The sequence below is a fragment of the Corvus brachyrhynchos genome, unplaced genomic scaffold, assembly GCF_000691975.1.
Source record: "Corvus brachyrhynchos isolate BGI_N302 unplaced genomic scaffold, ASM69197v1 scaffold92, whole genome shotgun sequence".
NCBI lineage: Eukaryota > Metazoa > Chordata > Aves > Passeriformes > Corvidae > Corvus > Corvus brachyrhynchos.
This window is the reverse complement of record NW_008236973.1, coordinates 2,746,662-2,758,911: the sequence shown is the minus strand read 5'-3', so window position 1 is coordinate 2,758,911 and position 12,250 is coordinate 2,746,662. Positions and strand designations below refer to the sequence as shown.

General features: G+C 34.6%; 1 protein-coding gene across 1 annotated transcript in view; it reads left to right on the top strand.

Moving 5' to 3' along the window:
• FAM155A (family with sequence similarity 155 member A) overlaps positions 1–12,250 on the top strand; it is a 440,672-nt gene that overhangs the window by 171,841 nt on the left and 256,581 nt on the right. The gene's annotated exons all lie outside the window — the stretch shown is intronic.

Below are 12,250 nucleotides of genomic sequence, written 5' to 3'. Positions count from 1 at the left end.
CTGAAGAGATCACAAATGCTTTAATATCTGCTTTAGTTGGTGGGACAGCACACTTCATGCTGGTTTATATAGTCCTTCTTTTTGTTTAAGCTTCAAGTTTCCCCAAAGAACTGAGGACCAGAAAGGCATTTGGCCAATGTATACTGAGTCTGTGGTAATGGGAAGGAAGAGAAAGAAATATGAAAAAAAAAAGTCTTGTCAAATATATATTTTCAAGAGAGTGGTCATTAAAGAGTGATTTCAATTTAAAAACCCAAACACTTTTCACCAAAACCCCCAATCTAGACCACTGCATAATAGATCTAAAGAAATTATGAAGTGGCTTTGGCTGAGTTAAATAGCAAGATGTAAAAAAGAATAACTGTATAGTGGTAGTTGGTTTGGGAAAAAAGGCAGTGCTTGTCAACACTAATTATAACCATGAAAAGAATGCAAGTTTTATTGGCATTTGTGTGGATCAGTGAAGCTCTTTGAAGACCTGCTGCATATTTCCCGGAAAAGGGTTAATGCTTGTTATTTGACATTTTTTAAAATGAAAAATACTAAGGAAATTATTTCAGGGATTTCATATGAAAAAGTGATATGCACACCTGTGTAGATGCACACAAAAGCTTTGGGTGTTTTAGTCACTGCTTGGACTGCATCCTTTAGAAAATCTTGCAAACTGACAATAAAATTTTGGATAATGGATGTTCCCTAAATACTTTACCTTGATGGGATATGATGATATTTAAAAATGCCATTTAAAAGCAATTTTTGGGATGCCCATCCATGAAGGATTTAAACACTGTGTGAAAATCTCACATTTGAAAAGAGCAAATGAAATTACCTGAACTTCAGAGTCTTATTACTTTTTGATATGTAAAATAGTTTTGCAAATTTATTTTGGCTGATTTTCTCTTTCATTTGTCCTATTCTTGCAAGCACAATTTTATTATTATACGTTTAATACTGTGAAACATTTTATGCAATGTTACAAGATTTTAACATTTCAGTCTTTCCAAACACAAAATAAGTTAGATAAAGGGCCATTCTGCCTAGAGTGAAATTGCTTAACAAATCTTTAGTGGCCTAAGTTTCAAAATTATGTGCTACAGATCAGTTACTCTGTCCACTTGATATGATGTTAGTGGAAAAGGGCAAAATCATTCAGATCAGCTTGTCTGCCCTGCCCTACACACATGCATGCCTTAGTGAGAGCAGTAGGAGATGCACTGTTAAATACATTAGAGTACAGATTGCCAGCAAATTGAGCTATAGAAGTGCAAATGAAGTGATTTAAAACACCAAATGATGTATTAAGAAATTGACCTGTACATGAAGCCTGGTCTTTTATCTTTTCTGCTCTTTTTTGAAATGAGACCTTGTGTTGGATAAAAGCAATAGGGTGCTATTAGACTCTTAATAGGCTTCCATCAATATGATTTGAGAAAAGCCAGTCTGTGCTAGCAAAGCAGATGATACAGGTAATTTCCCCTGTTTCCTTAAAAACAGAAATCCAAAGGAAAAAACAAACAAAAAAAACCCCTAACCCTCTTTTGCATATTTTTGGAACACAAGTTTTTCCTTTAGAACAATTTTTGAAGTGTGTAAGGAATCTGTATGGACTGTCTGGCAAGTTGTAGTCTCTTGTGTTTGTAATCCAGCTTTTCCCACAAAGGAGTATGCTAACAGTGTGACTACCTCCAGCTATACAGGTGTTCTGTAACAGATTTTTATCTATAAAGAAATGCACCTTATGTTCATCTGCCTCACAAGGTGGGAGACTCCACAGTGCTTCATGATATGGGCTAGACCTGAGAATTTAACATTGCTATACAGGAAGAATAAGTAAGCCATGCTTACTTTATATATGTGCACAGCCAATTTCCTCTTCTTTCCCTGTTCTTTCATACCCCTGATTGGAAAATCAGGTCAATGTAGATTCATGAAGTCATACAGAAGGCCATGAAGACAATATCTTTCTGTTGCTCTGCTTGTTATACCTGAGTATATTGGAAGTGTAATTCTCATGAAGAAAGAGCAAAAGCATCTTGATTACTTTCATCAGTCCTCAGAACACACTGTTACATCAGTTTTATTTTTAACATATGTTCATGCATGTGTATGATTTACTACATTGTAAATAAGCAATTAAAAATATTTGATCTTACTTGCTGCTAGGAAATTATGTTTATTGGTGGGAGGGAGAAAAAGGTAAATGTGAAGGTGTTTTGGCTTGTCCTGCAGAACCAATGAAAACATTAGGAAGAGTCAGGAACAGCAACTGGCAGGAAACAACATACTTAGAATCATAGATTCAAAGAACCTTTAAGGTTGGAAAAGAACTCCAGAATCATTGAGTTCAAGCTTTGACCAAATACCACTAGGCCAATTAAACCTAAGTGAACATTTCCAGGAATGGTGACTCCATCACCTCTCTGAGCGGCCTAGTCCAAAGTTTAACAACCCTTTCAGTGAAGAAATTCTTCCTGATGTTTAACCTGAACCTCCCCTGGCACAGCCTGAGGCTATGTCCCCTTGTTCTGTCCCTGGTTTCCTGGGAGAAGAGGCTGACCCCTAAAGCATTGCCTGTAACTGACAAGGAATTAAACAGGTCCTGCAGCTCAGCCAGGACCAATGCTTGGCCCTGCTTTTCCTTGCATGTGTAAACATGCACCCAGATCCTCCTGTTCCATGGGATGCTTGAGATGTGGTAGGTGAACACCACTAAATAACTAAAAGTTACCATGAAACTCTACACACTCTCTAGAAACATGAATATATACCTCATATTCCTTTCTCCCCTTATGCTCTGAACAAGTTTTTTATTTTACTCTGGAGATTCACGATTTTAACCTCTCACATAAAGTTTTTAAGAAATAAGTTTGCTTTATACACTAAATTGCTTCCCACTTCTTGTAACAAAAATTGCAGTTTCTACCAGCTAACCAAGTTTGACTTGACTCAGGCTAAACTCTGAAAAAAGGAAATAATAGTAAATAACTAGTAAATTAGTAAGTCATCACACAAAGTCTTGACCTTCCTTATAAGATTTTCTAATAAGTGTCATAGTAAGTATAATAATAATAAAAAGGAGCCTGAATATTTGCTTTCATTTTAATCAGACAGCAGCTGAGAAATTATTGTAATGGAATCAAGATGGTTTCATCCTTGATCTCTCAAGGTCCTCATTTCCCTTCATATCTTCTCAAACTCACTCCTTAAATCCCATATGCCAGAGGAAATATTCATATATTCACTATGTAATTAGAAAATTTCAGACCTCATTTGGTTGTATAAAGCATAGTAATTAGCTCAGTAAAGGATATTTCTTTTCTGCTGTTTTGGTTGTTTTCTTTATATGCTGCCCAAGTTTTACTGAAAAGCCCCAATATGCTTTGAAAAATTATAGACCCTTTGATTTCAGAAACTGTTTAGAAACGGGAAAAAAGACATGTGCATACATGTGTACAAAAAGAACTATTAGGAATCTTTGAAGGATTGCTTGAAGATTTTATTAGTATGTTTGAGCTTATTCTGTCTTGTCCTATTCTTGTTATTTTCTTTATAGATCACGTATCTTTTTGATGGCAATGTAATTTAAAAATGCTGAAAGGTGAAATATGCGAGTGTTCACCTCTGTATGCTTATCAACTGACTAAATCTAAAAAACATTTTGTGAATGATTTTATAGTTATTTCTTTAGAAGCCCTTTGATAGAAGGTCAAATGCACAAGTTGTGAGAAGTTTCCATAGCCAATCTTCATCTTATTGCAGATGAGTGAGTTCAGTGCCATTCAATAATGATTCTTCCACAAAAAAAGAGAGCACCAAGCAAACCAATACAGATTACCTTAATAAAAGTGTGTGCACCTTAGCAGTAGTACTTTTTTTATATATGTGCAAATACACTTCTTAGTTGTATTTTCATTTATAGTGTAGATTAAAAAAAAAAGGCATTTTTTAATTGAGGGAACACACCTGTTTTTGACTTACATTGCTGGTAAGCCTACAAGCTGAATCACTAGAAATCTAAAAATTGTTGGCTTGAAAAGAAACTGGAATAAGTAACTCCTAATGTATGTCTGATGTGTGACTCATAATCCAGTGTTTTCAGTATCTGTCTTAACCAGCTCCTTCGTTTCTAGATAAATGATTCTATTAGTGTCAAATAGTAAAACAGAGTATTTAATATTTAAATATTGAAACCACATTTTCTATGGCTAACTGAGCATTATGTCCACAAGGGAGTAAAAAATCCAGCAGGTGTTTCTATAACTGACAAATACACTTACAATACTACCTGTTAAGAGCTAAGGGAGGGAAGTTAAACAGATGGTATTTATGTGGGACATATATAGTGACAATTGTAGCTGAAAGTTAGCTCACATCTGACTCTACATTTCCTTTATTTCTCAGTTGAAGATGGCTAAGTTTCCTGCACAGAGAGATAAATTATGTATTAAAACTTGCAATCAGTGGTTTAAAATTATTAAGAAAAAAAGAGAGAGAAAAAAAAGGAGAAGATTTAATGTATATAATGAAGAAAGGTGTATTTAAATTCAACAACTCTTACCAGTGATCCAGGCAAAGTTGAACTCTCTTGAAGTATAAAATGCAGCTCACTGTTGTTGGTATGGCTTGGGGGACCTAGATTTTAGTGAAACGGGTGATGTGTTTTTCTTTGGAAAATATACTGAAGCTGTGATGAGGCAAAAGTTGGTCAAAAAGTTGGAAAATACCCCAAACATAGAGCTTAAACTATATTTTTTCATTCTTCCCACCAGTTCAATTCCTCACATAGACTACTTTGGTGTCTATTTAAAACGTGAGCAGTATTCTTTTTAAAAGGTTTTGTACCTCTTTCTAAGTGTCAGCCCAATGACTATTCTATAGATGGTAAATTCTTTACGGTCAGAAGTCTTTTTCCTTTAGTCTGGTAAGTACAGTCTCAGACTTAATACATCTGTATTGCTGCTTTTGCTACCAGCTGTAGTATTGCTGTTTTATAATTTAGAGGCACTCCATCACGAGCTTTCAATTTTCCTTATTTTGGTGATGTTTAAGGTGTCTGGTTATTTTTGATTCAGAATAACGTGGTTGCGTTTCCATCTGTTGTTTGAGAACTTACTTCCTCATCCAGCCTAAAAGACCCTTAGATGTCTAGGTGGTAACATGAGAATAAATGTCTACTGATTATATGTCAGCTTCTGTCCCATGCAAAAGCCTCTGAAATGGGAAACCTGGGCAGGTTGTCTTGATCAATGCCTTTAGTTTTGTAGGCAAAATGTTTCAATTCTGTGCTATGTACCAGATGTGCATAAAATTGTGACTGAATCATTTTTAAAATTCCTCTAAACTCCTCTTTGTTTGCTACCATTCTTAAAGGCAGAGTGACATCTCTTCTTTCTTAGCATGTACTTAATTGAATATAAATAAACCATGAATGGCCTCACTCCATATCTGTAAATGCATACTGAAAACCAAACGCAAGAAATCATTTTGTTAATTCAGGAAACATAAATGCTGTAGAATTAATTTTAGGAGCTAAGTGTTCATTTCCAATAACCTCTGTTTCATAATTCTATAATAATTATCTAAATAATGTCCCTGGTTATTTGGTGATTAACACATTTTAATGATAAAAAGATTCACTCATTAACAAGAAATGTGTGTTTTTCCTTATGGCATGGTTCTTCTCCCTTCCTTGGTGAGAATGGATAAAAAGAATAAGAAAATTTAGACAAGTACAAGCTCTGTGCTTTAGAGACAAGTTATATATCTAGCTGCACTCTTCAGCACAACAGACAAATGCTCATGGTCTCCCATTAACTGCTTCTCTTCCTTCACATCTTTTTTACAACTGAAGGAAAAAACCTCTGCCCTAGTTCTGTCTCATGCAAAAATACTATTTGGCCTTAGCTGTGCTCCCAGTCTACATCTCTGTATTTGGAACGAATGTAGAACCTTTCTATCTCAATGGGTTTTGGGGAAGTTTCACATCAAATAGAGGATGGAGTATGGAATCTGTGCTACTTACTCCATCTCAGGTCACTGTGACAGAGAGAGCTTGAACAGCAGATTACAGCTTAATGAATCAGCTGAATGAATTTTGATCCCAAACTTCCTTGGTTTAGTTCTGGAAAGAGAAGGTTCAAGTGAGTATGAATGAGTGTCCTTGTTAGTTTTTAATGAATCAGCTCATAGGTACCATTTGTATGATTTTTGATCCCAAACTTCCTTGGTTTAGTTCTGGAAAGAGAAGGTTCAAGTGAATATGAATGAGTGCCCTTGTTAGTTTAAATTTTAAAAGCTGGGTTTTAAAACTGGCAAAGTTTTACAGTGTCTCCCCTGCTTCTTATTTTTGCAATACCCGATCACCATAATTTTCTAGTTCCAGGAACAGGGTCCAGCAAGCGCCTGCTGAAGAGCAATCTTCTGATTCAGGTGCTAAAACCAGACACAATTGGACCTTTTGTCCTGCAGCTCGAGCATGATAATACAGTAGAGAAGGCTTTTAACCTTAAAGAGTTAAACATGAATTTATTTGTATTCTAAATTACAGTTTCAGAAGACAAGCAAATGTCATGACTAAATGTAAACCCAGAAAACTAAATTCCTTTGATTTGAAATTAGAGTTTTGTAAGCAGCTGTACACCAAAATAAATAAAATGGACTATTGAAATAATATTTGTTAACAGAAATATCAATATTCATCATTATACCAGTCTTAAATCATTAATTCAGTACCATTGTAACTCCAAACTGCGTTAATACATTATATTAACCATATAACCATAAACCATTTAACCATTACATACTTACTTTTACCCACTCTTCAGCTTCTAAATAATCTCTCTGCTCCTCATATATCTGGGATTTTGCATATCATAAATAAAAATGAGGTCATATATTCCTTAAGCTGCAGCAAAGATTACGCAATTTGTAATAAGAAAAGTTCTCTGCCTCATTAATTAAGTCTTAATTTTTTATATACTTTATGTTTTCAAACTCAGAAATACTTTTTAAAAAGTTATTGTAAAAAAATATGTATGTGACTCTGCCTGAATTTTTAAATAAATTCAGGGTAAATGCTAAGTAGATGACCAATTTTTAATTGAGTTGCTAAAACATAATTAAGGAATACAGGGAATTTCTTGAACTGGAACTTTTTTCACTAATATTTGTTATAAAACACTACTACATTTTCCACAAAATTGCATTGGGTAACTGCAGAGAAAATGCTTAATTTCATTTTATTGCCTCTTAAAATATTTTTGCAAAAATATCTGACCCCAAAAAAATTTTGTTTCGTAATTTCGAAAGGAAAGATTTTGTGGACATGAAATTAAATATTTCATTTTGAACAAAGATACCATGAAGTGGTTTTAACATTTTCAGGAATTCTTTTATTTCCTCCTTTTTATGACTGAATCTTCTGCAGTTGTTATTGTGAATTAATGCTAAAAAGTGAAGTACATCATAGATAATTTTTCTACCTAGAAATCAGACTTAACCTGACACTTACTAGTGCGATGTGCTTTTTACAAAACTCCAGCAGCTCCTCGATACATATGGGAAAGGGTTACTTCGTGTTCAGATGTTTCTGAAAATACATTGGGAAGGTAGGATTATTTGCTTTTTATACTTAAAACACAAAGACTACTGCCTTCCCATCCACTAACAGACACACCTCTATTCTTTCTTCCATGAGAAATGAGGGTAGGCTCAGATATATCCAAGTCAGTAGACTGCATTTACTTGAAATAATTTTGATGATGTCTGAAATGGAAATAATGTGGAAGGAAAGAGGTCAGCATAGTTCATATAAATACAAGTTGGTGAATTAAAAACTTACATTTTTGTCTTCCTCTTTGCTTTTTGAAATCTCACTAGCATCCTGCATATTCCTGATGCCTCTGGATTTTGGACTGGATTATGTGTTCGTTTCATGAAGAGAAGATAGACGAATAGCCAGTGCAATTGCCAGTCCAACTGCCTCTGTCTGTCTCCTTTCTCTAAAGGGCATGACCTATCTGGGGTAGGCATAAGCTGCTTGTTTTCTGAGTTCAGCAACAGGTCAGTTCTTTTCTCAATAGGTTTCACTACAGCCAGAATCAGCTACCACAGTTTGGGGTGGGTTTTTTTGTTTTGTTTTTTGTTTCCTTTTACAAGAGGAGAAAACAAAGAAACCTGAATCCAAAATTGAGGCTAAACAAGGGGATGGGTACCAAGGGACCGGTTCTGAAAAATGGCATATTGGTCAAAGTTTGTACCGTATTGTGGAAATATTTTCCACAGAAGTGGAGTTTTTTGACAACAATACTGATTGTATGAGTATTCTGAAGGATTTCAAATATTCTTGTCATATTCCAAAACAAGTTCAAACTCACTGACAATATCTTTAAGAGTTACACCATCCTATCTACTACAACAAACTGTAATTAACCCATGCTTACTATTCTAAGCTACTTTCTCAAGGAGGCAGGATATATTTATTGATTACATATATATGTGTGTATGTGTGTGTGTAGGTATACATGTATATATATGATATATAGTATGTTATATCTTAAATATAATATAATGTATGTGGGGAGTTTATATACATGTATATAAAAAGATCCATATTTATTCACATCCATATTTTAGGAAGGAAACACCCTCTCCTGGCATTTTTTTGTGAGCTTGCATCCTAGAACTCTTTTCTTCCTGTTCATTTATGTTCATCACTGTGTTTTCTCCCTTTGGTCATAGAAAAGATCATACAGCACTTCTCAGTGGGTTTTCTCCCTACAGGCACAGAAAATATCATACACTTCTCACTGTGTTTTCTCCCTTTGGTCATAGAGAAGATGATACAAGACTCCTTCCATGTCTATTGATGCAAAATCAAACATAATATTCACTCACTTGTTCTCTTCCTGTTAGCCCTCCTGCTGACTGTTTAGAAGGTTTTCTTGTTTCTCCTCCCCTAACATTTATCCTTCCTTCACTTTTATTTATTTTTTTTTATGGTTTTGCTTTTAATACCTGACTATCTTTAAAATCTAGGGAGGGAACAACTTCACTGCAGTTAATAGGACCCCCAAACTATTTCTATTAATGTTGCTTTACTGACTGGAGTCAGTATTTCATCTCCTTAAACTTTAGGGTTCTTTCTCTCATGTTCAGAAGTACATGAGAAGGGCCTCTAGCTTTCCACTGTTCTTCTAGAGGTTGATGGTGCCATAGATTTCGCTGGGAAGGAAAATGGGAGCAAGACCAAGAGTTAAGTATTTTCCTTACATCCAACTACCACCAGAAGGTTCTATAACCAGTGCAAGTCATAAGCTTGCAAGTAGCAATGTAGCTCATTGCAGTCTCAGTCCTGGTGAAACCGGATTTTCTGGCTATTATGAGAAAGTAAATAGTATAATGTGGGCATTTTTTGTTGAATTTCAATATTTTTTTCTAAGGAATTTTTCAGCATTTCTTATGTCTAATATGTATTAGTTTAATTATCCAAGATGATTTCAGGGTGGGGTTTTTTTGTGTTTTTTTTTTTTTTGCTTGGTTTTTTTGTTTTTTGTTTTGTTTGTTTTTTCGATTGTTTTTTTGTGGGTTTTTTTGTTGAATTTCTTAATAGCAAGCCCAGAAAGTGGCATAGCATAAAAGAAAAGTATTAGCTTGTATAAATGTGGGATAAGTACATGTGCTGATTAATTTTCTTCACAGTAGGTTGCATGGTGCCATGTTTTGGATTTGTGCTGAAAACAGGGTGTTATAGATATTGCTAGGCAGTGCCTGCATAAGCCAAGGCCCGTTCTGCTTTTCACCCCACCCCACCAGCAAGTAGGCTGAGGCTGCACAAGAAGCTGGGAGAGTACAGTAAATAATTTGGATAAATAAAGAATACCTCACTAATATAACACATCTTACCATAAGATTAAACCTTTTATAATTCTTGTATTGAAATAGAACTAGACTGGGTTAGAAATATTTCTTAAATATTATGTGCTCGTAATTTAAAAATTTATAATTTGAATATATTTTTATCGCCATTAATTACAGTCGGATTTGGTAACCTTTATTCATACTGATGGAACCTTTGCCTGAGTGGTGACTACTCAACTGAGAGGTGGTTAAATACATATAGTATAATTTAAAATGGCCAAGGTACTTTTAAAATCCAGGAAAACAAAGCCAAAATTTGTTCAAAGGAAATTAGGTTGCTTTAGAGAGAGTGGTGTGCTAGCTTAATTAATGTCAGCAAGATTTTTGTCATATCAAAAATGCCAGACTAGTTATTCAGGCTTTAGGTCTTCATGGATGCAAAATAAAAGTGGGGTGGGGCTTTTTTGTTGTTTGTTTGCTGTAATAACTATGTTGCATTGGTATGCCCTACAATTATATTGCACAAATACAAAAAGCTTGTTTAGGAATGTGTACTGATGCATAAAATTTGGAGGTTGGCTGCAATATTATCTGCTCCATGAGGTAAAAGAAAAATTAACTTTATGGATATTGTTTGTGCCAATAGAAAAACAAAAAAAAGTCTTTTGAATATATGTTCACATGTCCTGTTTCTTTCTCTTAAAACATTGTATTTGTCTAATTCTGTGGCAGAAGAAAACAATTTGCTGTTGCTGTACCATTAGTTTTTAAAAGGTTCATTTTAAGACATTTTATGAAACAATTTTGATATTAGTCTGGCTAGAAGGGATCTGATCATGACACTTGGAGTGTGAACAGTGTTGAAAAAGTGATTCCCTTGGCCCTCTGTGCTCATTAAAAAGAGACAACCCCACAGGGCAATGGAAAATTGGTCTGCAAAGAGTGTTACATACTTGAATATGTGGCTTACACAGAATACTGGCAGTTCATCGTTATTAGAATCAACCTGTATTCATAGACCAATCTATTGTCTAGAATAACTGTCTTCTTTTTTTTTGAAAGCTGAGGGAAGGGAAGACAGAAAGTTTTCATCACTGGAGCTTTTATATATCAACTATCATAAAAAAATATAGGAGAAGGGACAGTGAGGTTCACAGCAGATGATTTTGCCTTTATTTTGATGGTCAGTGATAGTTATTTAATGCTCATGTTGCCATCATGGAAACTTAATGACTTCCTCAAAAATAGAAAACTTTTCTGTCCGTTCACAAAGATCTGCTGATATAATACATATGTAAAAACAACATAAATCTTACTATCTGCTCAGGTGAAATAAATTTCTACCAAGAAACTACATTCAACCCAACAGAAACATTTCCTGCAACAAATCCAAAACCTAAAAGCCAGAAGTTCAGTGTGCTGACAAGATGAATAATACTGTTGTCTTTCAGACTGATAGCTATTGCACAACCTTAACTTGACCAAATATATTTTCTTGCCAAAAAAAAACCCCAGCAAAAACCCAAACAAAAATGCTTCTTCTTTTGCCAGATCATCAAATTTGATGAGCAGACACTTCAGACCATGTTCTAGGGACACCACTGGCATAACAATGGTGGTTAGGTACATGGGAAAGAAAATATAATGTCCTGAAAACACATAGACTGTTATATAATAAAAATACTATTTAAAAATAAATAAATAAAGCATATAAGAAAGGCTCACTGTCATTATGGAGGGGTATTCAGATGTGGAAATAATGGCTTTTGCATAAAAGGAATTGGTAGGTTTTATCAAGGCATGTGAGTGCAGTTATTAGTGACAGTCATTGCTATTAGTGACCCTCAATGGGATTTACAAATTAGTAACATCTCGATTCGAGGGAATTTAAGGTTAGATTTATCCTTTCTTCTCATTTTAATAGCAGCCATGGAGATGACACAATATGGAATAAAAAAGGCACAATAAAGAAGGCAGACTACAGCTTGAGCTTTTATTTCTTGCTAGCCAATAGAAAAATGACAAAGTGATCTGGCATATAGACCATTTATAATTATAAGGTAGTTAAAAGTGGGGAAATTGTCAGTAACTGCAAGCATTTGGACAAAACCCCTGCAATTTGAGTTAATTATCTCTCCAGAGTTCTTGTTCTGAGCAAAACACATGTGTTTATGTAGTACTATTGTATTAGGACTTTATTTATACTTGGTTTTTACATAGCCTTATTAAAAATAAAAATAGAGATCCGGAAACAGTGTTTGAAAAGTTTGTTAAAATAGATCAACTGTCATTAAATAGACATTGGAATGCAAAGCATTTCTAACAGTCTGTTTTCAAGTAACAAGGGCAAAATGCAGAATCAAGAAGGGGGAGGAATGAGGTGTGTTTAATA